This window comes from Ambystoma mexicanum, chromosome 1p (assembly GCF_040938575.1).
Source record: "Ambystoma mexicanum isolate Mex_15411 chromosome 1p, UKY_AmexF1_1, whole genome shotgun sequence".
In the NCBI taxonomy this organism is placed as follows: domain Eukaryota; kingdom Metazoa; phylum Chordata; class Amphibia; order Caudata; family Ambystomatidae; genus Ambystoma; species Ambystoma mexicanum.
This window is the reverse complement of record NC_090921.1, coordinates 1,233,370,125-1,233,397,820: the sequence shown is the minus strand read 5'-3', so window position 1 is coordinate 1,233,397,820 and position 27,696 is coordinate 1,233,370,125.

Below are 27,696 nucleotides of genomic sequence, written 5' to 3'. Positions count from 1 at the left end.
CCTCAGAGAATGATGTTGGCCACAAATCCGTCATGAATATTTTGATGACGACATGGCCCATGTGCCTGTCTCAGTATGGACTACAGGACCCTATGACGTAGGCCTCTTGAAAGGGTTTGGAGAAGTGAACATTAAACTGAAACCAGGAGCAATTTTCTCCAAAGCACGACAATATCCTATGTCCAGAGAGGCAGATGAAGGGATTTTTAAGACAATTTCGGCTATGATGGAGCAAGGCATCTCAGTGACGTCAGAGTCGTCATGCAATACTGCGGTTTATACAATCAAAAATCAAAGGGAGGGTCGTGGAGGCTAATCCAGGATTTACGCCCAATAAATGATATTGTTGAGGCCGGGTTCACTTTAGTCCCTAACCCGGCTACAATCCTTTGTAATATACCTGTTGAGGGAAAATATTTCACGGTGATTGACTTGAAAAATGTATTTTTCTCAATCCCGTTGCACCGTGGCTCACAAGATCTGATGTCATTCACGTTCAGGCAGATGCGTCTGAAAAGCACAAGGTTACCCCAGGGGGTACTTTGAGTCTCCATCTATTTTTAATAGAGTCCTGCAGATGGACTCAAGCAATATTACATTAAGAAGTGTTGTCCTGCAATATGTGGATGACATCTTAATTTTGCAGCACGACACAAGAGCAATGCAGGCACCATTCTGTTCAGCTGTTCACTATACTGGCTGAGAAAAGGATATAAGGTTGACAAGCTACAATATTGTCAACAAGAAGTGCTGTAAATAGGCCAGCTAATCTCCCATGAGGGAAAAAGAGTGACCCCAGAAAGGGCTGAAGCCATACTGAACACAGCTAAGACACACACAATAAAACAAATGCAGAGCTTTTTATGCCTGTGCAACTATGTCAGGGCATGGGTCTTCGACTATAGCTCCTACACCAAGCCTTTGCTTCAGGCCCTGAAGAAGGCCCATGTGACTAACAAAAAGATTGAATGGTCTGAGACCATGGAGAAAGGATTTACTGAACTCAAAAAAGCAATTTGCACAGCACCAGTTTTAGGAATCCCAAATTATGCCAAGGAATTTTACTTGTTCTCGCACACAAATGGCAGTGTCATGATGGCAGTGCTCACACAGAGAACCACATTGGCGTACAAGCCCCAGGCATACTACAGTGGGAATTTGGACCCGGTGATGAAAGGCCATTTCCCATGCGAACAAAGTTTAGCTGCCGCAGCGTTCGCTAAGGAGAAGGCTACAACCATTGTGATGGGTTGCTCAATGACGTTGTACGTCGAGCACTCATTATTTGCAATCCTAGAAAAACCTAAAGGTACACTAACATCTCAGAGAGCTTCTGCCTATGAATTGATCATATCGAATCCTTCGATTAAGATACTACGATGCAAAATAGTGAACCCAGCTATGTTTATAGCAGAGCCAGTCACCAAAGGAGAACCAATACATGACTGTGCAAACTATGAAGAATTCTATGATGAAATCCCCAGAGTAAAAGAAAATGCCTTGGCAGAAGGACAAATTGTCTTTATTGATGGTTCCTCAAGAATCGATCAAAACGATGGGCAAAGATATACAGGCATCGCTGTAATGAAACACACCACAAATGGAGAATTTAAAGTACTCCTTAGTGCGTGAATACCATCTCATTATTCAGCACAGGCTGCAGAATTATTGGCATTGATACTCGCGATTAAGAATCATGCAGACCAGGAAATAGCGGTGTACAGTGACTCCGCCTATGTGACGTCGATAGTGCATGCAGGCTTAGCGTGCTGGAAGAGGAGAGGCTACCTCCGAGCAGACGGCATGCCAGTGCAGCATGCAGCCCTATTGGACAGGCTCATCAAGGCACTACAGCTCCTAGTGGGCATAGCGGTCGTGAAATGCGCCACCCACACGAAAGGGACAGATTTTATCTCACGCTGAAACCAAGCAGCAGACACAGAAGCCAAGCGTATAGCGTCCAAAAGTGAGATGGTCATGGAAGTGGAAGTCATCCATGCCAATGAGAGGATGATGGTTGCACAGACTACACCTGAAGGGTGTAACAGTCTAGGGCAAACACAAATGATGGAACTCCATGGGGAGGCACCACAGGAGGAGAAGAATCTTTGGAAACAACGAGGGTGTTCTTTAAACCCCTCTGACAGTTTGTGGCAACAAGACAGCATTGGTAAACCAGTAATGCCTGTAGCCCTGTTACAAATAGTGCTGGAACAGTTACACTACCCAGCACATATGACAAAAGAGAATTTAGCAGCAACACTCGCAGAAGACTGGTTCATACCGAATATAACCGAGCATGTTGCATTTTTTTATAGTAAACTGTATAATCTGCCAATAATTCACAGCTGGGCACACATTAAAAGTAATGAGAGGAATCATCCCCAGGCCAAATGGGCCTTTTCAGCACTTGCATGTCGATTACGTCAACATGATTCAAGTATGTAACGGGTACAGATACTTAATTGTTGTGGTGTGTCCATTCTCTAGATGGATTGAGGCAGGTCCCTGTACGCACGCAGACTCTACCTGTGCAGCCACATTTTTTGTGAGAGAGGTGTTCCCCAGGTGGGGGGTGTGCGAGGTCATGAGATCAGATAACGAATCTCACTTTGTAAATGAGACATTCAAACAGATTAGTTTGTTGCTTGGTATAAAGCACAAGTTCTCTGCGGCGTATCATCCGCAAGGTAACGGCATCTGTGAGAAGCACAACAGCTTATTAAAGGAGAGGATAGCCAAGTTGAAGCTTCCTCTAAGAAAGGGATGGTTGCACTACATTCCTTTGGCACTGTATGCACTCAGGAACCAACCCGGTTCTGACCATCATCTTACGCCACACGAGATAGCCACAGGAAAAATGCGTACTCCTCTGACACCCCGAGATAGAGCTATATGTGATGCTCAGTCAACAGGAGAAATGTTAGGGTCTGAAATGCAAAATTACCTGAATTGCATGACATCTTGCCTTACTGTAATTTCAGGCTAGCTGCAGCGATGATGAAAAGGGTGCAGGACAGCACGGACCACAGAAGGAGATACTACTACAGACAAAGCTCAAGGACTTTGTGTACCATCCGTTTTCCCGGGAGACACCATCCTTGTAAGGAACCATATGAGGAAAAAGTGGGATGAGCCGAGATTTAACGGTCCCTTCACAGTGGAGGACTGCACTCCGTCCACAGTAAAACTACAAGACAGGAGAGCTTGGATTTTCCTAGGCGATATCAAACCCTACATCGCAAAAGGCTCCCTGCTTGCACCCCAACCTGAGGAGACTACGAGCAACGGGGAAGAACCACAGCACGTGCAGACGGGATCCATGATGAAGAAGGACATGTGAGCAAGCAGCAAAAGTAAAGACAAAGAACTTTTGTGGGATGAATTATGGCTTCAAATTGGACACTTCCTCTAAGCAAAAAAGGGGATAAGGACATAAAAGCAGACAATCTGTGCATCCTAGTTGCAGGGTGAAGAAGAAAATTGCTCCTATAAGCCACAACATAGTCTGTTGAACTTGAACTTTGGGTCGAGATACACTAAAAACTGTGATGAGGAAATAACATGCCAAATTTTGACCGAGGACAGATAAATTGGAAGAAAATACAGTATCCAGACTCATTTCATACCGAGACCCTATTCGGAATCACTTATGGTTTCCTGCAGTAGTGACATCACCAAAGATGTGGTAACATACTTTAACCTAGTGTTAAGATCATACCCGTCATTGGTGGGGAGGCTCACCAGTGTCACCAGTTTTCTCCAAGATCCGGAAAACGAAAAGTCTCTAAGAGATTGCTTACTGTAATTGCTGAACCTTTTCTCCTACTTCCTGAGTATAGTGAGGAGAAGCCAAATGTCACAAGCAGAGAAGGAAATAAATGAACATATCAATACATTGTTCTTCCTCATAATCGAAGAATGTCCAAACCTTGTTGGAAGAACGATAGACACACTCATGTTTCTTCGAGATCCAACGAATACAGAACATCTAAGCCAACTCCTAAATAAAATTATGATCTTAGTCGCACTCCACGCGAACAGACAGTGCAGACATTGTTTACTTGAAGGCAAAGCATACAATCCTGAAAGTCAGCAAGACATGATACATGTCCCTGTCACTAGAAGACACCAGGTTGGCCCACAACGTCCTCTTTCGTCTAGTCACTGACTTTCCAGAGCTAGTGTGGAGACCGACTAATGTTGACGTCATCACATTCATCAGAGATCCAACTAACGTTGCACAGATGGGCATGCTCTTGCATGGAATTGTATTACAAATAGAACTCTCTAACCAGAACTATCTGAGGAGATTCTAAAAGATTTCTGCCGAGGGACATATCGAGGAAGTAGTGTCAAGAGCTTCACATTATTCCATTGTTGTTATTTTGTCCCTATTCTTCATACTGACCAGGATACAGTATGTCTTCAGGACTAAAGCAAATCTGAGACGTGGACTGGAAGCTGACCTACTTTGAACACGCACAGTGAAAGGACGTGCCGAACCGTTATTTGATTTGATTTTTCCCATAGTTTAGCAAAGGAACTGTATCCTGAGATAAGAGACAATTCACTGCCCACAAGAGGGGGGACACTTATGGGACATCTGAACCTCTTAAACACAGAATCCAACAGACAATAATGGTTAGTCATTTGGCGAATGATCGAGATGGGGATCCAGACCAGCAACCTTGTCCTCCCTCAGGAGGAAAGACACCCACGTTTCTCTGGAAGTAAATGCTGCCGCCTGACCTACAGGGGCATAATTTATTTGTGCATCATATTCATCATTGTTTTATTATCGTTAACAATCAGATCTGCATTTTTTATTGGTGCCCAAAGCGTTCCAATTCCAGTACACCCACCTAATGACGCACGCATGAAACCCACAAAGGCACCCAGACCTTACATATTCATTCCAGTCCCTGGAAGATCTGATGATGGAATAAATGAGCTTGAAATGGATGTGATTAGCATTGACACACACACACACTTGTGGTAACAAACAAAAAGAAAAGCCGGAGACAGGGTCGGCAAGGAATGAATGATGAAAGGATACTGACAACCACATGCATTCAAACACTGAATGCACACACAACAGGCATAGTGTCAATAAACACAGAACCACGATCCACAACATTGGAGAAGAAAAGACTGCATACTATAAGAAACTCCACAACAAACAGGGTGAAAAGACAAGGGGATTGGAGAAGAAACCAACAGAGATGATAATAATAACCACCCCTGAGACAACACTGATGGAGGCAAAGATAAACTCAAAGAAGATCTCGCAAACACAACTAATTATAGACGCTGTATGGCTGACATTATCTAGAGAAAGGAAAAGACTAAAGGAGCTGAAAAATAAACATTTAGAGACAGCAGTAAAAAACATATATGTTCCAACGAAAGGGACAAGTACAAGTTCCACAGTACGACCATATACTAGACCAATGCCAGTATGGATATGAACATTCCTAGCCAGAAAAAAGGAACTGTATGAGGAGCAAGAAAGAACTGTCAGAATTCGGTCTACTCAAATGGCGCAGAGGAAGAAGCCTGCACCATGGACAGGATACCTGAGAATCCTCCAGCAAGAAGGAGTCATACAGATGCATTCAGGGATGCAGTTATAGCCAATTACAGGAAAGCATTAAGAATCAAGAGAAGCATGGATGGAGATGACAGTGAAATAAATGATTACTTGGACAGCACAGCACATTTGGGAAACAATATTTGGTACCAGCACATGAAAGAAGTTGGAAGACGAAGTTCAGAAGGGGAATGCTTTGTTTGTGCACTCCTACCGTACAGTATGGGGAAGTCCAAGATCTTCAGAGCTGTAGAACTTGATGTCTCGACAGCACGCTGTCTATCACACATAGCCATATGCAAAGCCAGAGGCCAGTTCATGGATAGTGACGCCTCACTGATATGGGCAACTGAAGAAACCAATCCAAAATGAAGATGATTATGTCCAGGAAATAAAGACAAGAAACAGTGGAAGAAGACATTGTGATCAGATATGAGAAGCCTGGAGTTAAAAGAACGGAGATTAGAAGAGAAGCAAATCAGAAAATGAACACCCAAGGAAAAACACCAGAAGAGGCTCGAAATTGGAAAAACAGAGGCCAAATGCAGATCTGGGGAACCGTGCATTCACCAGACGAATGGGAGCAAGGAGTAGTGATTTGCAGAGCATGGATGGTCCTTGGAGCTTGCAAAGAAGCAATTGAAAACGCACAAATGATATGCAAGCCATTATGGCCAAAACTTGCAAAACTGCTGACATGTGTTGAAGACAGAGGAGGACCCTTGCAAATAATACCACTGGAAAGCTCAAAATTGTGCTTCAGGAATAATGGAACAAGAAAGATGGGAGAGAATCAGAACTGTGGACAAATCTTTGACGCCCCAGGAATGATGCACACAACTGCAGTAATCATGGACCATTACTGGGCATGTGGAACCAAAGCATACATCAGATGGCCAAGAAACTGGGGAGGCATATGTACAATAGTGAATGCCCACGTTCCAGCTTTGGTGATCCCAAAGGACGACCTGAATATTGATATCTTTTGGAAAGCAGATGCTCACTTGAGAAAGAAGAGATCTGTGGAACTACTAACTCGAATTAAGAGAGAGAACTACTTCTCTCCTAAATCAGAAGAAGCCTTTCTTGCAATCCCATTTGAACATGGGCTATTTAGCCTCATGTCATCTTTGTTCACAACGATTTTCGTGCCGAGAATCCACGTTGGAGCAAATACTAAATGGTTGCAAATAACCAGATGGGAGTTACTGCAAACCATCAACACCACAATAAAAGGATTTAACGCCATCAAAGAAGAGTTAAGAGCCATCCAACTGATGACTCTCCAGAACAGATACATGCTTGACATGATCACAGCTATGGATGGAGGAGGTTGTGCAAAAATTGGAGAATCATGTTGCACATTAATACCTTCTCACGATGAGGAAAACGGAACCCTAACAGAAGCCATAGGTATTCTGACAAAACTACAGAACCAGATGATTGATGAAACTGACGAAGTTGACGATGACAGTTGGTTTGGATCACTATTTCATGGGTACCACAATGGATGGCAGACACATTCAACTTGTTGTGAGCCCTGATAATGATGATATTACTAGGCTTTTGTGTTTTCAAGATAATAATCTCCCAATGCCAGAATACTGCAAATAAAGCCATAAGGATGAAGATCATGATTGATTTCAAGCCAGGTTGGAAGCCCAAAGACCTGACTGATGAAGAGATAAGAGACTTTGTGAAGGCCAGCATTCACGCACCAGAAGGAAAAAAGTTTCTCTATCCCAGGAAGCACAGAAATGATGTGAGAAGATGGGTTTACTGCAGCCCTAATAGACAATGTCAATTGATGGCATGGAATAAAGACGAACACGTAAGGACAGCAGAAACCATGAAAGGAGTAACAAAAATATGGACTCCAAAGAGACACTTCTTCAGACCATTATGTACGGATCCAGAAGATGAAGAAAGAATGAACCCAGGAGATGAGGTGAAGATGAATACAGAAGAACTGATAAAATGGATCCAAACAAGGAAGTGAGAGTAGTCACGAGAGTAGGAAGTGAATTGCCCAGAGGTGGGATTGTAAATTAAGTCCCAAATAAAGCCTGCACTCCAATCGTCCATTTTGAAGTACCAGGAACGTTCACACCGAGATATGTGACGTATGATGAGCAAATAAACCAGCAGAGAGCCGCAGTCGGGATCTGCCCAGCACCTATCAGAAGAACAGCACCTATTGACGTACCAATACCAAGAAAACCATGGATAGAAAGGTACCCATTAAGGAAACCATATCAACAACTAAAGAAAGATGAAGACCGTCTAAGTACAGTCCTGGAAGGAACTAAAAAGTTCTTAATAGAAGACAATTGTTGACGTCACAAGAACTCTGTAAGCGACTTCAATTCAACACTACAGCTAAGTCAATGCCTAGTCTGGAATGCTGAAGGAAGCCCTTATTGATGTATTTTTATGTCCAGTTCATTTACTCTGGATGACAACCCTTATATAACACCCCTCTCTCAGATTCCCCCCGACCCCGCTGAGCCAAGAAGTAGGTTTGTTTTGCAAATTTAAAAGGTTTATTTGAAAATTAAACAATATATATATATATCACACTTTTATAATAAATTAATGTTTGATAGCACACTTGTGAAGATGATCGTGATCAACAATGGATGATGTTACAGTGGTACACTCTTTTTGATGGCTTAGAAGTGATATAGAGAGGATGAAGTAGCTGAGAATGCTTTTATGGCTTCAAGGACAATGCAATGATGAATAAAATGCAGTACAGAAATAACTTGATATGATTTAGCAAAAGATAATATAATCACTTTTTCTCTGGCAATTCACCCCCCCCCCCCTTTGCAATGTAAGAAAATGAAAAAGGAGAGCATACAGTCCTCAGGAATGCAATCAAATTATAATTCAGTTCAGTTCCCCCCCAGCAAGCTTAGAGGAAAACAGGTGGAAGTTTGAAACACAGGCCCAAAATGCTTTGAATGTGATGACAATTAAGTGAGAAATGTGCTAAAAATGCTTTTAATTCCCTCTAGAGGTTCAGGGTGGGTGATATCTAGTTGATATTAGTTCAGGCTCACTTTAGCAATGCCCTATGAGTAACTAGCAGGTTAAAACGAATTTTAGCAAAGGAAAGCAAGTAGCTGCTGATTTTTACACGTGGCTGAAATTGTGCAAAATGTCAAATCGCGGCAAATTTAGACGCGTGCGTCGAGCGCGGTTACGGAGGCACTATAAGGAGTCGGTTCTAGGCTTGTTGGAAAGCTTAGAATCTTAGCTTTAATATGACAGTAAAAACTTGCTCCTATCACAAACGGTTCCGGAGATACGGCCGATTTAATAAAGGTAGTTTTTCGGATTTTAAATTTTAAAGCTCAGAATGACAGATGACAGTTTTCAGTTTTAAAGATGACAGAATGACATGATTCTAGGCGGCAGTTCTAATAGGCTAAAATAGTTTGGATTAGATTATTTTAAACTAAGAGATTGGTTTTGGCACATTGAGTACTCACACTATATTTTTGAAATAAGCCGTCAAGGTCTGGTCAGGTTGGACGGGACTTCCGGCGGGTGGTTCTAAAGTCCCGGCTATCTGGTTCAGCTCTGCTCTCTGGGTCTGTCAAGCACCGGTTCTGCTCACAACGGTCTGGTTTGTGGTTCTCTCTGGTTCCGGATACAGCACTGCTTTCTGGATACTGCTACAGGTTCTTGCAAAAGTTCTTGGCAAAAATTTCAAACAGCTCGCTGTTGAATAGTTTGGTTGGTTTTGAGGCCTGCTGAAGAGGATTCAGCTTGTGGATTCAGGCCTCTCTGCTAAAAATTCTGGGGTTAATTTCTGCTACAGGTTCTGGAGATTGATGGATTTGAAGTCTGGATCTCTGGATGTGAAGTCTGAAGTCTCCCGGCAAAGCGTCCCGCAGGAAAGTGGAAAGTGAATCTCCCTACCTGTCCTGCACTGTCTGCTTTTATGTGTTTAGAAAGTGGGTGTGTGCGTGGCATAACTGAGCCTGCCCCTCTCTACTTGTCATGGGCCCAATTCTCCCCTCTTCCATGATTGGGGGAAGGAAATGGATTGTCATCATGATGAGGTCTGTTTATGGGTCAGAGGACCGTCCCCTGATCAATTTGCAAACAAATCTATATTTGATTCAAATACATATTTCCCAGATACACAAGTGGTTGACATTACATGTACATATTACAGATGAATTAAGACAGGTCTCTGTTCAAGGCCCATGTTCCTGCGAGCTGGGATTCGGAAATGACAACATTTTGCACTTTTTGGTCGGTTTACCAATATCAGACATTTACCAAAAATTACACAAATGTGCGCAAGGAGTATGGACATTAATTGATGAAGTGTCAGATTTTTAACATGCAGACATTTGGACTAAGACCCTATATTCCGCTAGCAACCCGCCAGAATACACCACAGGGTCCTAACACCTCTTAAAATGTGCACAGAAAAATCACAAGAATAATGATATTACTTATATAATTCTGACAAGTCCGTACTAGGAATTATCCATCTTTTTTTTTTAAATTATACTCTGGCCCAAAGGGGTGTGGTTTCCCCCAAGCACATGGTGGAGTTTCTGGTTTGTCCACTTCCCCCAAGCTCAGCTTGCTAGCAGAGGCACTGCCCCTCCCAGTTTCTCCCAAGAGGAAGCCATTTACGACCCCCCCAATGTAACATTTGCCTGAGTCCAGCACAGGGCTTTGTTCAATTTCCTGCAGTCTGCAGCTACCCCTCCCTTAATTCAATCAGAGAGGTGTGATCTCCTTTTGGTGGGGGCAGCAGGATGCAGCCAGGCCTGGGAAGAGTTGTTGAGCCAGTTCAACTCCTGTCAGGGGTAGTTGTCAGGCAGAATTCAATTTCTTTAAACCAAGCTTCAGCTAAATGTCCTGTTTGTTCTCAGTTTAAATCAAACTTACAATTTTTACACATGCAGCTAGAATGCTGATTCTAAGTTCAAAACCATGACATTTAACAGTTGCAAACTATGTGACACTCAAAAGTAGGTCACTCATTTAATTTAAACATTTCGATTTTAGTGGCTTTACCCCCAAATTCACTTAAGCTGCTGACATCCCCAGCTATTTTTTTTTATATATACATTAAATAATGACTTCCTTCAAGTCATTTCAGAATATAGTTTTACATTGTATCCACCTCTTAGCAAGTTTTCCTTGGCCTGGTTTTGGTTTCATTTGTTCAGTTTTACACCAAATTCTGGTGGTTTTAAAACGCCGGCTTTCTGATAGTGGTGAGCACCAGTATTGCATCCCTTTTGACATTAATAAAATGGATTCCCCACAATTCTGGGTTGGTTTTGGCAATCAGCATTGCCATTCCCAATAGTTTCGGGCTACTGTGTGTGTAGCCCAATGGTGGTTTTAGGCAGTGCCCTCCTGTGCTCACAACATAGGCAAAAATGGGTGACAGCCTATTCTTCATGTTTTCCCTGTGCACTCTCTGGGGGAGTTCTGGCCATCATGATGTTTTCAATGCCAGTACTGCACAGTTTTATGGTAGGGCTTGGCTGCATGGGTAAAAACATCCCACAAGCCCCCCCTCTTGCGATGGCCATTCTGAACTTTCACTGATGGAACTCGCAAGATCTGGGATGTTCGCCTCATCTTCTTCCAATTCCGTAGATGGCACAGTTCAGCATCTTTTCCTCCCTCCAGTCGATCAATCAGTTCTCCTTGCTGGTCCTATTGGGAGGATTGGGCGGTACCCCGGGCCCCTCGGATCTTCGCTCCCGGTCCCCAGGTCGCCTCCTTGGTCAGTCTCCGTGGTTTCATCTCTCCTAGGATGATAAAGCAAAAGCGGCAATACACATTCCTAGAACATTTTTCCACCACTATTAATGGTGTGGCGAACATATACATTTTATAAATCAGAAGATATGAACATATACATTTTTTTTTAATTAGGAGACAAGGACATATATATTCAAGAATCACAGAATTTTATATGCTATATGTGGAATATTTTAGGGTTGGAACTGAATTACTCTGGAGCGGCCCCCTCTGGGATTCCAGTGGATTCCTCCAGTTGTTGCAGAGTGTGCCTGGGATGGCAACACTTCAGCTGATTAATATGGACCCACTTATCTTCCCCTTCCACCAAATTACCTTTGGGGATGCGGATTTTGTAGGCAACAGGGGAGATCTTGTCTATACTTTCAAAGGGTCCCTTCCATGTAGGCAAACATTTTCGCTGTTTGGCCTGGTTTCTTTGGAAATTGTATAGATAGGCCCGGTCTCCCACATCATATTCCTTCCTGGTGGTTTTTAAATCATAGTGCGTTTTCATACTCTCAGCTGATCTTTCTAGATAACGCTGAGCATAGGCAAAAGCATGTTGGAGGTGTTTCCTTAAATTCTCCACATACTCATGAGTTGTGGAGGCATTTATCAGTGTCTGCTCTTGGGTCCTGTAGAGCAAATGCTGAGGAAGCACCATCTTGAGTCCAGTCATCAACTCAAATGGTGACATTTTAGTTGCAGATGAAGGGGTAGATCTGATGGCCATTAGGACCAGAGGTAATCGGATATCCCAACTTGGCCCAGAATCTGCCACAAACTTTTTTAATATGCTCACAATTGTCCGGTTGTAGCGTTCTACTGCCCCTGAAGAAGCTGACCTGTAAGCAATATGTAGCTTCCTTTTGACCCCCAGTATCTCCCACATCTTTATCTTTACTTCACTGGTGAAGTGGCTACCCCTGTCTGACTCAATCCTTTGAGGTAGACCAAAACGGGAAAAGATGTGGTTAATCATCAGGGCAGCTGCTGTTTCTGCCTTGCAGTTTGGGGCTGGGAGACATTCCACCCACTTGGTAAATAAGCATGTAACGGTCAACATGTACTTGTTTCCTCTAGACGGGTGAATTACAGGGCCTACAAAGTCGATTTGCAAATCTGACCATGGCAGCGTCATCCCCCTCTTTTGGAGAGGCGCACGGTGTGTGAGGGATGATGGCTGAAATTGTGCACACACAAGATACCCCATCAAGTATTGGTCGAGGTTCTGCCCCATGTGTGGCCAGTATGCAACCTCTCTTAAGATTTCCAGTGTTGTGTGAAACCCCCTATGTCCTGCGGTGGCTGCATCATGGGCGTGACTTAACATCAGGCTTTGGAATGAGGTAGGGACCACCCACTGATTATGGCCAGCTTTGGATTTCCTTACCAACAAACCGTCTTGGATTCGGAACATTTTTGGACATTTCATCAACACTCTTAGGTCCTCTTTCCCAATGTAATCTGTATCCATCAGGGGAAAGTTCTCAGGGTCCTCAAGGTGTTGGTAAAACTTACCAATTATTGGATCCCCCTTCTGAGCTGTGATTAAATCAGCATCAGGGGTCTCCTTAATCCATTGTGCAGTTGAAAGATCATTGTGAGCATTTGTCTGGGACCTAGTGATAGCAGTGACCTGGATTTCCTCTAACAGGGACTCAATCTCTTTTAGATCCCCTTGGATGGCCCCGGTTTTGGCCAGCTGATCAGCTAAGTCATTTCCAGTTTTGTCTGGTCCCTCTACTTTGGAATGACCCTTGATCTTTTTCCAGTAGATGGTCATCCCATTCGAGGTGACCATCATCAATGTTTTGAATTAACTTCCCATCTTTCAAGGGTTTGTTATTAGCACATAACATGCCTCTGGTTTTCCAATTAACCAGGTGCTCCACGAACCCGTTCCGTACGTAATCAGAATCTGTGATTATGACTAGTTTGTGGAGTTGATGTTGGACAGCAGTGAGGATGGCCTGATGCACAGCCATCAACTCTGCCACCTGACTACTTCAGGGACCAATTTTGTATCCAGCGGAGGGTTCTGGGGAATCATTCACCCATGCATTCCCTACCCGGCCACCAGTTCTTTTTCCCCGTTGTTGTCAACATGGTAAGAGCATCCATCCACATAGACAGTGGGCATTCCTTTACACTTGTCCTCTTCAAAGACTTTGTGTGGGGAATTAAGGTATGCCTCCATGTTGTCCTTGATTTTTAGACTTTCGTCCTAGAGACAGTTTTCTCTGGCACAATCATGCAAGTCAGCCAGACCTTGCGCGAGGGGACTCTTTTGTTTTGGCCATATCTGACCTCCACATGAAAGCCTTGCATTGACAGAATCCAGGAAGTAATTTGGGAATTACTCACATTTCCGGCCCGGATTCTGTCACTTTGGAGATATTGCAGAGGCTGGTGTTATTTCGACTGTTATATCAATACCGCTTCCCGCAATAATGAACAAAGTGTGAATAATCTCACCTTGACAGATCGAGTAGACCGCCAGAGAACAATCAAGTGCAGCAGTGAAAGCTTATCTAGGATGGCCCTGTCCTCTCCGACCCGGAGTAGGAGTAACCAGGGGAAGGAACAGGGTCGCCAGGGAAACCCTCGATGGGGAAGAAAACCCTGGTAGAATCTGGAAGTGTCGTGGATCCGGATAGCTGATGAATGTCTTCTATTAGTGGCAGTGGAAAGCAGACAGGAAGGCTTTGTCTCGATGAACAAAGGAAAATGGTCAGAGTAAGTTTGTAAAGAAGGGAATGGGAGTGGTAATTAAACGACACAGTAAAGGTGTCTCACCAGCAGACGCAGGAGTGAAGGATAGGATGATGGATCTAGGGCCTCGAGGGAGAAGTGAATGGGAGACGAGAGCTCTACAAGAAATAAAAATAGGGTCAGAATCCGAATTGGGAGAGAAGGAAAGGAATTTTGATAGAAGGGCACTTACGGCTATCGGGTATCTCAGAAGAGACGAGGTCAGGTTTGGCGTAATTGTAACGCCGATGGATATCTGGGCTCGGCGAGAAATCCCGAAAGAAGGGAGGACCGGAATGGAAGGGAGAGTCTAGAGACGAGAGCTTGGGAGACAAAAGGTTACAGAGTTAGTCGAAGAAGTCAGTAGAAGAGGCAGAGATATTGAAATCCCTAGAAGCGAACTCAAGGAGCGTCTGTAGAAACAGAAGCAACGCAAGGAGTTGTCGGCTTCCGTGTTTGATAAAGGATCACGTGAGTAGGCGAGAGCGTCTCAGAGAGACATGAAAAGACTAGACCGCTACCTTCAGCACGGGAGTCATCTTGAGAAGGATTCCCGGGAATCGCGTAGTGAAGAGTACCACACAACCGGTTGCGAGCCCACAGAGACCACCTCCCACAATGTGTAACAGTATACCCCCTCCTCCTGGGGTGAGAACCCGGTTTACCTGGGTGAAAAAGAAAGAACCGTTGAATCAATTTAGGAGCATGAACCCCAGATGCTGGTTCCCAGGATCGTTCTTGTAAACGGTACTCAATTTGCATGGTTAGAGTTATCATGTCTGCCAGGTTGGCTGGGCGAGGAACTTTAGAAATCTCGTCTTTCAGCTTGTCTGTTAATCCCCTACGAAAAAGAGTAAGAAGACCCTCATCCGGCCATCCTAATTCGGAAGATAACTGCTTAAATTGGGTGATATACCCTAATAGGTCCTTTCCGCTCAGTTTTAGGTCAAGGAGTCTTTCCTGAGAGGATACTGTGATTTCTTTCCTACCAAACATGGATTTTAGACTATTAGTGAAAGCAGAATAAGAATCAAGGATTACATTGTTTGAGGTAACCAAAGGCGTGGCTAATGCCAATGCGGGTCCAGATAAGTGAGAAATCACAAACTCCACCTTATCTTTGTCCGTTGGGAAAAAACGAGTTTTAAGAGTAAACTGGACCGTACAGCTTTCAAGAATTTCTTTGAGCTTGTAAGGGTCGCCATCATACATTATCGGGTGTAATGTGGACGGGGGAGTGTCAGAAAATGCTCTAGCAACTTGTTGTCGTATTTGTACATTGTCATGCTTAAGTGACTGTACCTCTAAAGACATGGCCTGCATAGCGGCCATTAATTGCTGCATTTGTTGTTCCATAATGGTCTTCGTCTGTCAATATTATATTTTTTTTTGGGCGTCGCTTACTGTTATTTCGACTGTTATATCAATACCGCTTCCCGCAATAATTAACAAAGTGTGAATAATCTCACCTTGACAGATCGAGTAGACCGCCAGAGAACAACCAAGTGCAGCAGGGAAAGCTACCCTAGGACGGCCGTGTCCTCTCCGACCCGGAGTAGGAGTAACCAAGGGAAGGAACAGGGTCGCCAGGGAAACCCTCGATGGGGAAGAAAACCCTGGTAGAATCTGGAAGTGTCGTGGATCCGGATAGCTGATGAATGTCTTCTATTAGTGGCAGTGGAAGGCAGGCAGGAAGGCTTCGTCTGGATGAACAAAGGAAAATGGTCAGAGTAAGTTTGGAAAGAAGGGAATGGGAGTGGTAATTAAACGACACAGTAAAGGTGTCTCACCAGCAGAGGCAGGAGTGAAGGATAGGATGATGGATCTAGGGCCTCGAGGGAGAAGTGAATGGGAGACGAGAGCTCTACAAGAAATAAAAATAGGGTCAGAATCCGAATCGGGAGAGAAGGAAAGGAATTTTGATAGAAGGGCACTTACGGCTATCGGGTATCTCAGAAGAGACGAGGTAAGGGTTGGCGTAATTGTAACGCCGATGGATATCTGGGCTCGGCGAGAAATCCCGAGAGAAGGGAGGACCAGAATGGAAGGGAGAATCCGGAGACGAGAGCTTGGGAGACAAAAGGTTACAGAGTTAGTCGAAGAAGTCAGTAGAAGAGGTAGAGATATTGAAATCCCTAGAAGCAAACTCACGGAGCGTCTGTAGAAACAGAAGCGATGCGAGGAGTTGTCGGCTTCCATGTTTGATAAAGGATCACGTGAGCAGGCAAGAGCATCTTGGAGAGACGTGAAAAGACTAAACCGCTACCTTCAGCACGGGAGTCATCTTGAGAAGGATTCCCGGGAATCGCATAGTGAAGAGTACCACACAACTGGTTGCGAACCCACAGAGACCACCTCCCACAATGTGTAACAGCTGGTGTGGAGTCTCCACTATGATGTGTTCCCCCTGGATAAACGGGCGGTAATTCTTCAATGCCCACACCGTTGCCAGGAGTGCCTTCTCACAATCGTTGAATTTATCCACCACAGAGGATAAAGTTTTGCTCGCATAGGAGATTACTTTATTGACCTTGTCATGCTTTTGGTATAATACTGCCGTCAAGCAAGTATTAGAGAACCCTGTCTCCAGGAAGAACTCCTTGTTTCTGACAGGGTACGCTAGGCAGGGCGCTTGTGAGAGGCTTCTCTTGAGTTGTTTTACTGCCTCGGATTGTTCTGGACCCCATTCCCACTTGACCCCCCCCTTCAAGAGATGAATCAGGGGTCTGGTGATCTCTGCGTAGCCCTCAATGAACTTTCTGCTGTATTTAGTCAGTCCAAGGAGGCTCCTTAGTTCCCGCAGAGTTGTGGGATCCTTCAGTTTCTGGAGTGCTTCCACTTTCTTTTCTTGGGGACAGAGACCCTGAGGAGTAATCTCATGCCCCAAGAAATTAACACGGGGTCTACACCACTGTGCTTTCTGAAAGGAAATTTTTGCTCCAGTGGCCCTCAACTGTGTCAGAACATAACGGATCTCCGCTATGTGTTCTTCCCCAGATGAACTTTTGATGAGGACATCATCTACATAAGCCAGGTTACCCCTCGCACCCAGGTAGGGCATGGCCTTATGTAGGAAAATGTTGAATTCATTGCCGGAGTTGAGGTATCCGAAGGGAGTCTGGGTCCATGTGTACTGCTGGCCCCTAAAGGTAAAAGCCAGTTTGTATTGGTCCTCCCTACTGACAGGCACGGTCCAGTATCCATTGGTCAGGTCTATTGCTGTGAATACCTGTGACCCCTGGATCTGGCCCAGCCCTTGGTCAATGTAGGGCAGAGGCCATCGGGAAGTATGGACCCGTTTGTTGAGCTCCCTAAGGTCGGCACAGAGTCTCCACTGGCCGTATGGCTTCAATATTCCCAGCACCGGATTATTGAAGGTGCTGTGGACTGGACGGATTATTCCCCGGGACTCAAGATTCTTAATTATTTCAGTAAGGGACTCCATGGATGCGAGAGGCAAGCGATATTGCTTCACAAACACTGGAGTCATGCCAGGGTCTGTGGGAATTGTTGTTGTGTGGATGTCGGTGCGACCACAGTCATATGAGTCTACCGCAAAGAGATCTTGGAAATCCAAGAAAACTTGTTTCAACTTTTGCTTCTGTTCCAGAGTCATGCAGGCATCAGCCAGGTTGACTCTCTTCCACCATCTGCCTGAAGCCTGGAAAGACTTCTGGTTTTGCTATCTCAGCGGCCTCCTCCAGCTGGGTGGAGAAGTCCCTGGTCAGAGCGCTGATTTGGACTGGAGGCTTCAGGTGGGAAAGGCAGCCCTCATGGACCTGGAAAATCACCTCATCCCTCCTGAAGTCACAAGTCACATCTTCCTTACCATAAGGGCAAGAAGTGTACACCAGGAAGTTCCCCCCATGCCGGGTGAAAATCCTGTCTGGTGTTGTATTGTCATCACTGTCACTGTCAAAACAGTCCTTGGGGATTTGTCCTAACAGTTCATTTCCTAAATGAATGGAGAAATGTCGGTCATCAACCGCCATTCCAATGGTGGTGCCTGCGGCTAGAGTAATACTCTGTAAGTCGCTGTTATCCACCTCTATTGGAATAGTGTCATGTTCTATGTTGACTAATGGTGTTGGGTTTACCCCTAACCCTTGCTGTTGGAGAGAAGCATTTAGATGAATATAAGCATCAGGGATTTTCAATTTTTTTCCTCTTTTAACTTTCACTTCCAGGGAGAATTGTCGGGTCCTTTATGGGATGGTGACTTCCTCTTTAATCTGAATTTCAACTGCATAAGGCAGCAATTGAGCTGACCTAAATGCTTTTTCTGAATCATCAAAGCCCATGGGATTATCCGCTAATCGGGACCAAGCTTTGAAGTTTATTAGGTCCAAACTAATGGCAAAGCGATTGAGAATGTCACTGCCTAAGTAAAAGGCGGCAGTGACGTCTCGCACGACCCAACAATTATGGACTATGCTCTTGTTGCCAATGGAGATTTTGAGCATACACCTGCTTGGCAGGAGATGTTTGGAATTGGGTGCTTCCAGGTCCATTTCCCATTTATCTATCAGTTTGAATGTGGGAATGGCTGGATCTTTTGGGAGTTGGCGGAACATGGCTTCGCTGATGAAGCTCTTACCGTTGTTCACACACACGCGAGCGAGAACAGAGTCCTTCCCATCATTTAACTGAACAGGGATGAACAACTGATCTCCAATTTGCTGAATATCAGCCAGGCTCTGAGCTGATTTCACATCTTTCTGGACTATAGGAGTGGGAGTGTCTGATTGTGGATTGGTAAAGAATTTCGGAGTGTTTCCTTCCAGTGTGGAATACCACCTTAAACTGGAAGGAAGGTTGATTTTCAGAAATAGAGAGGACCCCCCACCACCAGTCTGTTGTCCTACTGCTATTACTGTCACGTCTGGAATTTGGTTGTTCTGGAAGTGAAATTGTACTTGGTCAGATTTTTGTTCAACCATGTGGCAGGTGCCATTTAAACTAAGATGGTTGACACTTTAATTTTATTGGTCGGCTAGTCTGGGTCCAGAGGACCTTGTTTACACAATCTATTAGGGGTGACAACCTTCTCAGGAGGTCGTTCCCAAGTAAACAAGGGGTGCCCTCTGGAGTCACTACTATGACCGGGTGTTTCAACCTGTGATGCCCAATTTTAATGTCCAAATTTGCCGTCCCCTCAATGGGAATTTCCTTTCCGTCAAAGTTCTGGAGTTGTCCAGGAAGAGAGGTGAGAGGAATACGATAATTCTCTCCCCTTCCTAAATTCAGTTCATCAAAGGCCCTTCTGGACAGAATGGTAGCTTGAGATCCAGTGTCCACCAGCGCTGAAATTGTACCCTGCCCCTGTATTTGTACCGGGGCATAATATCTTCCCTCCTTCTCCTCAAGGGGGCACAGATAATGCACATTTTTGGACAACTGGTGGGCCAATTTTCTGGTTTTGGACATTGCAAGAGAAGAGATTTGGGCAGAATTCTGTGGAGAGCCTTGGGAATCTAAAAGAAAAAGTTGGCAACTGGAGATCAGAGCCATTGTGGGTTCCCCTGGTCCCGGTTCTGGGCCTCTCCCCCCTTTTAGGAGGCAGTCACCAGGATGGGTTTGAACCAGGGGATTTTGGTATTGTTGGTTCTGGGATGAGATGATGGGCGGCGGTAGCTCAGTCTCCATATCTCCCCAGTCTGGATTGGAATCCCTTGGGACCCATTTTTCTTTGGGAGGAGTTCCCCCATCTCTAAAGGAGAAGATCCTTTTCCCAGGATCCTCTGAGGATCCCTCTCCCTCAAATTGGAAGATCTGTACCTCCTCCACAAACTGGGCCTGTTTGGGTACTTTGTTTCTCCTACCCCCCCTCTGCTCCTTTGGAGGCAGACTTTCAGGGGCAGGAGATTTTGTTTCCGGTTCCTGGGTTTCCAGGGGCTGTTTACAAGTGGGGAAGGAAGCTTCCTCCAAGGCTTTATACCCCCCTTCCCCTTGTGCCTCCTCCCTGGGAACCAGTGGGTTATTGGGGTGCTGCCCCCGTCATTGTTCTGGAGCACCAGGTCCAGAGTTTGGGGCATTCTGTGCGGGCATGCCCATCTGAGGGTTCTGTTGAGCCCTCAGCATGCGGCCCAAATCCTGTGCCATGTTCTGAACCTGGCGCTCAAGTTGTGAAACCCGCTCAGGCTGATACAGGGTTCTATTTTCTCCCCTGGGCTGATCCCGTGAAGGGTAGCTATCCCTTCTCTGGTAGTACCCCTGGTTGGGAAGATTTGGGTACCCCTCCACCCTTGGCCTCCCCTCTCCCGGATTAGGTTGTCTGGGCTCAGGGGGTTTGGGGAAAGAAGATGATTTTGGGGTTGGAAGTTGGGGGCGGATACCTGGGGAAAAAGTTCTGCCCAGGATTTGGAGAATTTCTGCCCTCCTGTGGGAAGTTAGGAGGGAAGTTCCCTGGGTTAGGTGCTTGGCTGGATCCCCCCCCTTGGGCTGGAGGAGTCCACACATAACCCAGGATGGGTCGGTTTCCCTTGTAGCGGGGACGTACATAATCAGGGGAGCGAGGGACCCCATTTGTGGGACTACCTCCTCGACTCCCTGTCTGTGACTGGCCCGAGGGCCTTCTGGGCTGTGAATTATTTGGCGCACGCAGGTTTTTAGGCCCCCCATCTCCAAATCTAAAACGGGGCAACCTTTTCCTCCACCTCTTTGGCAGCAGCAGGGGTGCTGTCGGTTTTCTATGGGCTTCTGCACCTCATAGATCCGGGTGGCTTGCTCAATGACCCAGTCTAAAGATCTTTTCTCGTGAAAATCTCTCATGAGCTGGGTCATTATGTATTTGGGGAGAGCATGGAAAAACGTATTGATGTACTCTCTGCTGTCCGTGCGCACCCTTCTGGTCCCCACATTGCAAATTGTAGGCTGCCTTGCGAGCCTCTTGGGGATTTCTGTGAACAGAAAAATGTTTCAAGATGGTCACCCTGTAGGTGGACCATCTTGAATGGTTTTGGTCCTCCAGCCCCGCAAAGAAACTGGAGTATTCTGGTAAGAAGGTCCACTTTACAAATTGAATACAGCTTTGGCTGTCCTTCAAATGAAGTCTCCATCATTTGCTCGTAAAGCTCCAAGTGTTCCCAAACAGAATACTTGGCGTTCTTGTGATAAGGGGTGATGACACTCCTTATTGCCTTTGTTTGTTTCAATGGGTCCTTAAGCAAGGCCCTTTTGGCTTTATTGGCCTTTTTGGTTCGGGTAACCATGGTCCATTCATCCTCCGACTCAGAAGTACTGCTCCCAGAGGTGCCCGTCTGATCTTCCAGGTTTTCTCGGATTCTGCGAGCCTGGGAATGGCTGGCAGAATGTGGGGACCTGGTCTCCTGTGTCCTGTGGCGCTCAGTGGAGTCTTCAGATCCCTCCTTGCTGCCAGGATTTGATGGGTACCCCCCCACTGACCTAACTGGACAGAGGTTTTTAGGATGCCCTTAATGGGCCTACACTCCTGGGGTTCCCCACTAAATTGCACTGTGCTTGGGTGCCCATACCCGGATGCCTGCCCCTCCATTCCTGGGTGGTACTGGCCTATGAGCCTCATACATTTAGCTGGATAGTAATCTGCCATCCCCGTGGCCCCGTGCTCATGTGCGCCAGGGAACACGGGGGTGGCAGAGTCCAGGGCTCCTGAGGTTATGCTCAAGGTTTTTCCCTTTCCCAGCGAACTTCATCTCTATCAGCCCCTGCTCCCTTTTGCAATGCAAGAGCCTGGGCTTTCAGCTCCTCAACCAAGGCCTTACTCGACTCTATCAATCTCTCCTGCATGGCTATCTGTTGCTGGAGCCTATCATTGTGCTGGCAGAGAGCCTCATTCTCTCTCTGCGTTTCCTGATTGATCCTGGAGCACTGGGTCAGTCTTTGCTGCAGGAGGGGTACCTCCTGAGCTGTGTCCCTATTGGCCTGCTCCTTTCTTGCCAGAGCATCCTCCACCCTCCTGGTGTGATCTAACAAGTTCTGGTGTTCTTTTTGGAGATCACCTGGAGGGCCAGGTGATTTTCTTTAATGTTCCTTTTTAAGTGGCAGACTTTCTGGCCTAAGGTGTCCCTTTCCTGACTAAGAGTCTGCATCTGTGCCGCCAGGTTGTCCCTTTGCCTTTGAAGGGCACCAGATTTCTGGCACTCCTGAACAAACTCTTCCTGGGTATCCAGGTCTTTCAGGATCAGTTTATTGCTCTCTGCTTTTTCCCTTTGCAGGGTGACTACCTGCTCAGCACATGCCCTATTGAAATCTAAGTGTTGCTCCAGCTTTTTCTGGCTCTGCAGTAGTGAGTCCAAACCTTCTTAGTACTCCTCCTGCAAGGCCAGAAATCTGGTATCCTGGTCAGACTTTTCCTGTTGCAGGATACACATGTCCTCTTTGATTTTAATGAGATACTGTCTGCTCTCATTTTCTGACTCCTGGCTTCTGTGCATCCTCTGCTCAGAAGAGACCAGGTCAGATTGGGCCTTCTCTAACGCGATCTGTTGCCTATTTGCCAGATCTTGGCCTTCAGCACATTTGTCCTGCATGACTCCCATATATAGGTACAAATATGCCGCTATCCTGGCAATCTTATTGTGTTCATCTTTAGCTTTAGGGGCCATATATACTTCACTCAGGGCCACATGTAATGGACCCTGATCTCTCCTCTGTCTGCTCATGTTTCAGTGACCTGTTGCGAGATTGCCTCAATCTGGTCCTGATGAGTCCATTCGCCTCTTACAAATAGCTTATGTAAGAGGTGTTCCCTGACTATTTTGATGTCTACCAGTGACGTCATTCTGGAATTTGAGTTCCTTCCTGACTTACAGAAGTTTGTATTTTATTTTGCAAAACAGATCGTTTCCTTAGAGCGTTCCTTTGAGGGGTGCTTTCACAGTGTAAAACAGCATGGTGATCTAACCGGATATGTGTATCTGGTCAGTTGGCACACTGTATTAAGCTGCACAAGTGGTAATTCTAACCCAGAATATCCCGGCTCCGAGCCCCCACTCTGTAAGCAACTTCAATTCAACACTACAGCTAAGTCAATGCCTAGTCTGGGATGCTGATGGAAGCCCTTATTGATGTATTTTTATGTCCAGTTCATTTACTCTGGATGACAACCCTTATATAACACCCCTCTCTCAGAATCACCCTGAGCCAAGAAGTAGGTTTGTTTTGCAAATTTAAAAGGTTTATTTGAAAATTAAACAATATATATATATCACACTTTTATAATAAATTAATGTTTGATAGCATACTTGTGAAGATGATAGTGATCAACAATGGATGATGTTACAGTGGTACACTCTTTTTGATGGCTTAGAAGTGATATAGAGAGGATGAAGTAGCTGAGAATGCTTTTATGGCTTCAAGGACAATGCAATGATGAATAAAATGCAGTACAGAAATAACTTGATATGATTTAACAAAAGATAATATAATCACTTTTTCTCTGGGAATTCACCCCACGCCCCCCTTTGCAATGTAAGAAAATGAAAAAGAAGAGCATACAGTCCTCAGGAATGCAATCAAATATAATTCAGTTCAGTTCCCCCCCAGCAAGCTTAGAGGAAAACAGGTAGAAGTTTGAAACACAGGCCCAAAATGCTTTGAATGTGATGACAATTAAGTGAGAAATGTGCTAAAAATGCTTTTAATTCCCTCTAGAGGTTCAGGGTGGGTGATATCTAGTTGATATTAGTTCAGGCTCACTTTAGAAATGCTCTATGACTAACTATCAGGTTAAAACGAATTTTAGCAAAGGAAAGCAAGGAGCTGCTGATTTTTACACGTGGCTGAAATTGTGCAAAATGTCAAATCGCGGCAAATTTAGACGCGTGCGTCGAGCGCGATTACGGAGGCACTATAAGGAGTCAGTTCTAGGCTTGTTGGAAAGCTTATAATCTTAGCTTTAAGATGACAGTAAAAACTCGCTCCCATCACAAACGATTCCGGAGATACGGCCGATTTAATAAAGGTAGTTTTTCAGATTTGAAATTTTAAAGCTCAGAATGACAGATGACAGTTTTCAGTTTTAAAGATGACAGAATGACACGATTCTAGGAGGCAGTTCTAATAGGCTAAAATAGTTTGGATTAGATTATTTTAAACTAAGAGATTGGTTTTGGCACTGTGAGTACTCACACTATATTTTTGAAATAGGCCGTCAAGGTCTGGTCAGGTTGGACGGGACTTCCGGCGGGTGGTTCTGAAGTCCTGGCTATCTGGGTCAGCCCTGCTCTCTGGGTCTGTCAAGCACCGGTTCTGCTCACAACGGTCTGGTTTGTGGTTTTCTCTGGTTCCGGATACAGCACTGCTTTCTGGATACTGCTACAGGTTCTTGCAAAAGTTCTTGGCAAAAATTTCAAACAGCTCGCCCGGCTGTTGAATAGTTTGGTTGGTTTTGAGGCCTGCTGAAGAGGATTCAGCTTGTGGATTCGGGCCTCTGTACTACAAATTCTGGAGTTAATTTCTGCTACAGGTTCTGGAGATTGATGGATTTGAAGTCTGGATCTCTGGATGTGAAGTCTGAAGTCTCCCGGCAAAGCGTCCCGCAAGAAAGTGGAAAGTGAATCTCCCTACCTGTCCTGCACTGTCTGCTTTTATGTGTTTAGAAAGTGGGTGTGTGCGTGGTATAACTGAGCCTGCCCCTCTCTACTTGTCATTGGCCCAATTCTCCCCTCTCATATGATTGGGGGAAGGAAATGGATTGTCATCATGATGAGGTCTGTTTATGGGTCAGAGGATCCTCCCCTGGTCAATTTGCCCACAAGTCTATATTTGATTCAAATACATATTTCCCAGATACACAAGTGGTTGACATTACATGTACATATTACAGATGAATTAAGACAGGTCTCTGTTAAAGCCCCATGTTCCTGCCAGCTGGGATTGAGAAATGACAACATTTTGCACGTTTTGGTCAGTTTACCAATATCGGACATTTACCAAAAATTACACAAATGTGCGCAAGGAGTATGGAAATTAATTGATGAAGTGTCAGATTTTTAACATGCAGACATTTGGAGTAAGACCCTATTGTTCGCTAGAAACCCCCCAGAATACACCACAGGGTCCTAACACCTCTTAAAACGTGCACAGAAAAATCACAAGAATAGTGATATTACTTATATAATTCTGACAAGTCCATACTAGGAATTATCCATCTTTTTTTTTAAAATTATGCTCTGGCCCAAAGGGGTGTGGTTTCCCCCAAGCACATGGTGGAGTTTCTGGTTTGTCCACTTACCCCAAGCTCAGCTTGCTAGCAGAGGCACTGCCCCTCCCAGTTTCTCCCAAGAGGAAGCCATTTACGACCCCCCCAATATAACATTTGCCTGAGTCCAGGACAGGGCTTTGTTCAATTTCCTGCAGTCTGCAGGTACCCCTCCCTTAATTCAATCAGAGAGGTGTGATCTCCTTTTGGTGGGGGCAGCAGGATGCAGCCAGGCCTGGGAAGAGTTGTTGAGCCAGTTCAACTCCTGTCGGGGGTAGTTGTCAGACAGAATTCAATTTCTTTAAGCCAAGCTTCAGCTAAATGTCCTATTTGTTCCCAGTTTAAATCAAACTTACAATTTTTACACATGCAGCTAGAATGCTGATTCTAAGTTCAAGACCATGGGCCTCATTACACGGTAGGCGGTGAGCCATGGTGCTATTAGCGCCATGGCTCATGCCGGTAAAATACTGGCACTGCCTTGGCGGAAAGGGGATTTACCGCCCCATTCCAAGGTTGGAGGGGCGGTAAATCCCCTTTCCGCCATTGCCCTTCCCCATTCCCATTTCTGCCCCATAGGGCTCTATGGAAATGGGGAAGGCTCTAATTACGCCACCGCAATTTTGCGGTGCCGTAATTAGCTCCGAGGTCCCTTAGCGGGTTGGATTTTAACGCCTGCAAGAAGCAGGCGTTAAATCCTCCAACCCGCAAAGGGACCTCGTAGTACGGCGGTAAGGATTAACGGTCACCGTTCCATTAACGGTGACCGTTAACCCTTACCGCCGTCCGTGTAATGAGGCCCCATGACATTTAACAGTTGCAAACTACGTGACACACAAAAGTAGGTCACTCATTTAATTTAAACATTTTGATTTTAGTGGCTTTACCCCCAAATTCACTTAAGCTGCTGACATCCCCAGCTATTTCTTTTATATACACATTAAATAATTACTTCCTTCAAGTCATTTAAGAATATAGTTTTACATTGTATCCACCTCTTAGCAAGTCTTTCCTTGGCCTGGTTTGGGTTCATTTGTTCAGTTTTACACCAAATTCTGGTGGTTTTAAAACGCCGGCTTTCTGATAGTGATGAGCATCAGTATTGCATCCCTTTTGACATTAATAAAATGAATTCCCCACAATTCTGGGTTGCTTTTGGCAATCAGCATTGCCATTCCCAATGGATTAAGGCTACTGTGTGTTTAGCCCAATGGTGGTTTTAGGCAGTGCCCTCCTGTGCTCACAACATAGGCAAAAATGGGTGGCAGCCTATTCTTCATGTTTTCCCTGTGCACTCTCTGGGGAGTTCTGGCCATCATGATGTTTTCAATGCCAGTACTGCACAGTTTTATGGTAGGGCTTGGCTGCGTGGGTAAAAACATCCCACAACCCAAACTGCAACCTTGATAGAAGAAACAACAACCCGAGAATGACACAAAGAGATAAAACGCTGTGAATAACAACATCATGAACCTAAGGAAAAGGACGATGTCAAAATGCCTTAAGTTTAAGCTGTAAGAAATATGAAAATATTAACCAAGTTTATGCCTGTAAATATGCTTGGAACTGCAAGAAAGCTAAGAAAACAGTGAGGCTTGCTATGCTTAGCAAAAGAATAGTGCGGCAAGCGCCATTATACATAATCTTCCTCAACTGAAACATAGTATTATAAGTATTTTTTCACTTTGCAAACAAAGCAGAATCAGCCCAGGTTACTAAAGACCAAATGAGCCGAGATTCATATTTAAAAAAACGAGAAGAGATGGCTGAATCGAAACTCGGCAGAAGCAACTCGTGCCAGGAAAGCCAAGGTCATACCAATTGAAGTTACGAACAGTAGCTACATCTAATTGAAACTAAGAACAGAATATCCTGCCTCTGAAAGGTCGAAATAAGAAGGCGAAGGCAGGTGGTGGGTGAAACAAAAATAAAATACACAGATTGAGAGACAAGAAGCAAATTCACGGTGTCTGAATCACGTGGCCAGCCGAGCAAGGAGAAGCAGGGTTTCACACCTACGCTTGGCACCGAACCAGGCAGAGATATCAGAACTTTTTTCAGACAGAAGCTGCAGTTTCGAGGCCAACCCCAGTGAACTAATTGAAACATGGCTATTAAAGTGATGATTGATTGTAACCATAATTGGAGGAAGGCTGGGTAACTAAGGAGCACCTTGCACCTGGCTGACCTGGCTGAAAAGTATGCATGGGGTTGGTGCCAACCCAATCACAATGGACCAAATAATCTAGGGTCCTATAGTTAGTAGAACCAATAGGATGTCGTACTTTTAGTGATGTCTGCAGTAGTCATTTTGAAGGAAGGGCTTAGATGCCCACCTGGCAGTGTTTACCCAATCCCCTCACTCCATTACCAT